Consider the following 4,855-nt stretch of genomic DNA (forward strand, 5'->3'; position numbering starts at 1 on the left):
TGAGGAATGATGAAGGGGACCGTAATTTATGCAAGGTCAGTCGACTTGGGGGAGGACAACAAATAGTAGCAGCTGAGGCTAGGGCCGATTGTTTCTAAGGGACGTGGAATATTGTGTTGAACATAACATTCACCCTCTCATTTTGGAGACAGATTCATTAGTGATGAAGAAGGTGATTGAAGGGGAATACTGCCTGAACTTGTTCTTGTAAGTTTTTGGAGATTGGTATTACACTTCCCAGTGGTATCAGCACGATTTCATGCTCATTCTGGGGGTGTGATGGCAATGTCCAGAAGGGGTCATGCCTCAATAGTTCTGGCAGTAGTAGTTAGTCTTTGTCTGATATGTTTAAGTAGGGCTACTGATAAGTACAGGCTAAGAGATCAAAATGCAATGGTCTCACATAAGTACATAGCACACAAAGAGGAAGCTGAATCTGCACATTTGTTCCTTCATCTGTTTCACAACCCATTTCTGTATTTGTTTTACTTAGTATTTACATGTATATTGAGTTGTCATCTTTTCAAGTGGTATAGCTGGCGTGTTTACACACTCATTCTGGAGATGATAATGCAGTATGCATGACCTTAGTGTTGAGGGAGCAGATGACAAACTTTCTGAATGGTTTTGCTAGAATGGAACTCATTGGATCAACATGAAAGATGGGGAGATTTTGCTAATTTCAATCGATTGGTGTAGCTGTTTGGAGTCCATATTTGCCTTTGGAATGCATACCCTTGCGCCTGGTGAGAGCATTGGAGGTGCTGCTTGGTATTTGCCTTTGGCCATTGGATTCACTTACACTGACAGGAGATTGAATCATGCAGCTTTACACGTTGTAGTAGCTAATACTTTTATTTATAGCTTATTAGCCTTTACACTTGCTAGTAGCTTAGTACATTTTAGATTTTGTTTTGGACATCTTGGATGTTTTGGACCCAATTTTGGGATTTATATATATATATTACCACTAGGCAGCAATGCCTAGTGGTATATTTGCTACAAAAAAAACATCAACAAATCAGCTGAACAATCCTTTCCCTCACCTCAATGCTACAGCTTTCCCACAGAATGCAAGAACCCCTCTCAAACTAACTGTGCACTACATCACAGAAGGGCTACATGGATATGCAACAGAGTTGCCTCTGCATCTGTCTCTACTGCAGCTTTTGAATTCCCTCCAAACCACAGAAACAAATATACAACTAAATACAATCAACACAAGAACTTGCAAACAGTTGCTCATCAAAAAGCAGAGTTGCTACCACTTCCCCCACATCCCCTGAACCCATACTCACTTCCAGTACCCACAAGAACCTGGAATCTGAGCCCCTTTTCACTAACATGTTTTCTAATTGTTCCAGGTACCAGGGATAAGGTAAAACTACTGGTGCAAATGTTAGGAGTGTGATAGTTTATATGAGTCCACAAAACTATAGATTACCGGGTCCTCTATGATTTTCCACTGAGAACGTTAATGAAACAGTAAGTAAATAAGATGGGGAGTTTTACGTGGAAATATCCCTGCTCTAGGGGAGAGAAAACTACGACCTACACTTGTAGGATTTCACCTTCACTATGGGCAACATTTAGATTACAACCTATGCAATCTAGGAATTAAACTCTTAATCCCTCACTAACTCGTAATACACCTATTACAAGCCACTTTGCAATACACCTATTACAAAGACTTCAACTCATGACTAACTCTAGTCACAACAAAAACACAAAGGGTTTATGGTTTTACAAAGGGGTTCCTAACCAACGCTTCTAGACAAGCAAATTAGGAATTACAATGAAGAACAATTACATAGTTACAACTCAACTAAGGAATACAAAATACTAGATTTAAGAACTGGTCCGTAGTAGCGTAAAACTTTGTTCTTGAGGCACTTGAGAATTGAATGCACGAATCTCAGAAGGATTGAATGCTTGGAGTGAATTCTCAAGTGTTCAAGTGATGTTTTGTTGTAATACTCTTGTTTATACACCTTTGATGACATCACTTGAATGATGTAAGCACTTGGTTGGTCAAAAGACAAGTGACTACAGAACTGTGTTGCACTGTGTGCACTGTTTCTGTGGCAGTCACATTCCACTTATACACAGTTTACTTTCGTACTGCTGTCAGGAAAACACAAGGGATCAGGTCCTTGTATTGGTTCTCTCTCTTCTAAAGTTGAAGCAGTTCACATTAGCTGGGGTCTGTTGATTATCAATGTGTACCAAGTGTGTCAGGTTCCCCATCTGGTTCTTTGACATTAAGTCTGTTAGATCATCAAAACATAAAGCTAAGACATGAAAACCCATCAATTTCCCCTTTTTTGGGTGATGAAAAACTTACACATTGATAACAGATTTTTAAACAGAAATAACCAGATGAAGCAACAGGAACTTCACAAGTTCCCCCTGAGTTTATGCTTCCCCTTAGTCAGATCCCTATTTCAATTGTACTTGGCATCATTAAAGATACACAAGCACGCAATCGGCATAGAGAAGTCTAGCATAGCTAACTCATGCCACATATGTGCACACAACATGATAGAAAAGAGAAATGGAGAACATAACCATTTAGATAGCAAAAGAGGATAGTTTTTATAGATAAAACATATGCCTTTGCTATACAGCAAAGGCAAAGATCGGACTGTTGTCATCAGGAGCAGTACTATTACATCCCATCCAACATCCAAACAAAAGGAAACAAAAACAGCTGCCCAGTCACTAAAAAAAAGAAAAGGGAAAATCCAGAAACTGGTCATTGAAAGCGTTGCTTAAAGGGCATTAGGAGTAGAGGGCATGGAAGCTGCAACAAAAGGTTTGGAGAACTAAGGTCTATTCGGCATTCGCCGACTTTTCCTCGGTGAGCAGTTGCTCTTTCAGGTTCTCCGCTTGTGCCCTGAGATCAGCATTTTCTTTTGTCAAACGAGCTATCTCCTCATTTGACCCCAGGGCCCTTTGGGCCTGCTGACCTTCCAGGATAGCGTTCCTCGCCTTCAATCTTCGAATCTCCTCAGTTGCGCTGTTTTGAGCATTGATGAGCTGAGAGATTGTCGGTGTACTGCCTCCCCCCCCCCCCATTCTTCTCGATGCACTCACATTCCTCCAAAGTTGTTTGAGAGAAGGTCTGCTTCTTGGTCCCTACTTTGCACTATCCCAGTGGCACTTTGAAGAACATAAACACGTGCGTAATGAGGAACCAATACGGAAGACCATGATTGCCATCCTTGAAAGTTGCTACCTTCTGCATGTGCTCAATCATGATAGCAGGCAGATTCACTGCTGAGAATCCATCTAGTGCCTTCATTAGATACAAGTCTGATTTTGAAGCCATGGACCTCCTCTCAGCACATGGTAGAATAACTTTGTTTACTAGCTCGAACAACAACTGATAAACAGGCAACAAGGCTTTCTTGTGAACCCGTTCCCCCTGCTGGTTTGCTCCTTCCTTTACAATTGCATTTCTGAAGTTTGAACCACACACATCCTTTACAGAAGACACACCAACAGTAGGGACTTTAAGAATATCCCCAAGAAGAGCCACCTCCAACACGATATCCACCCCATTAACTAAGGCACAAATGTTGTCGGTATCAACGGGAAAGAGGTCAGCGTAGAAGCTTTGAACCTCATCTTCATATACCTTGGGCGCATCTATTTGGAACAGATGCCCCCACCGTTGAAGCTCAACCATCTCAATTACTTGTCTCATGCCAGCCATATCAGAAATTGTTGGGTTAAAAGTACGACCGAACAAGACTTTTTGGTGCCTCAAACGTTCTGTAGTAGACCGAGTCTCACTTTTCACTTTCTTTGCCGAACCAGGTTCCTTTATAGGTTCCAACTTTCTCTTTCCAGACTTCACAACACTTGATTTTGCTTTTCCACTAGACTTGACCAAAACATCCTCATCAGCAACTGATGGTTCACTAACAACATCTTTCGACTTTGAACTGGGGGTTGTAACATCCTCCACTGAAATAGATTGCTTCTTCTTCTGTGACCTTTTTACCAAGGAACTAGGTTCCTCTGTTGCTTCTCATCCACTTCCACCACAGGGACACTCTTATCACATACTAATTCACCATTTTTCACCAACCTCTTCTTTTTCTTCTTACTGCTCCTTTTGCTCTTTTGGAGGGCAAACTCAGAAGCTTCCTTTGCTTGTAACCCAGTAGTATGTCGCTTAGTAGAAGACTCAGGAGTGATTACTGTCCTTCGCTTGACAATAAATGCATCAAGAGCAATTTTGTCTTGATCTTCCTCATTACTAGACCTCATCTCAGGAACTAGAATTTCCAAGGGCTCAACAGCAAAGTGTGGAGAAGGTGCAGGAGAAGAACTGACCTGAGAGTGGGAACCATCACCTGTTTCCTCCAGAGAGGGGTCAGGTCCTTCACGAGAAGGCCCAGTAGTTTCTGCTGGTGCAGAGCCTTCAAACAGCACCATGGCTCCTTCTTCCACTAACCCCTGTGTCTCATTCCTCTGAGACTTGGGTACACTAGAAATTACCTCATGCAATATTCCATCTGTAGATATAAAAAAAATGGTCGCGACGGTTTCATCCTCTAGAGGCTCCATGGTCGCCACAGAATTTGAAGTAAGAATGGCGGAAGGTTGATAAACCCTAGCCCCTGAAACCTCTACAGACCTTGGAACTTTACCCTGTTCTCCACTTTTACCTTGGTTGGTGAGAAGCTCAGTCGATAGAGATTAAGGATCATCGATTTTAGGGGTTTTTAAGTCCTCATCGTTTTGAGGAAGAGAGAGGTCTGTGATAGTCGCATTAGAACTAGAGAGTGAAGGGAAATCTGGGTTGGAGGTTGTTTCACTGGTTAAGACGGGAATGGTGACAAAA

The sequence above is a fragment of the Nicotiana attenuata genome, unplaced genomic scaffold, assembly GCF_001879085.1.
Source record: "Nicotiana attenuata strain UT unplaced genomic scaffold, NIATTr2, whole genome shotgun sequence".
Taxonomy (NCBI): Eukaryota; Viridiplantae; Streptophyta; class Magnoliopsida; order Solanales; family Solanaceae; genus Nicotiana; species Nicotiana attenuata.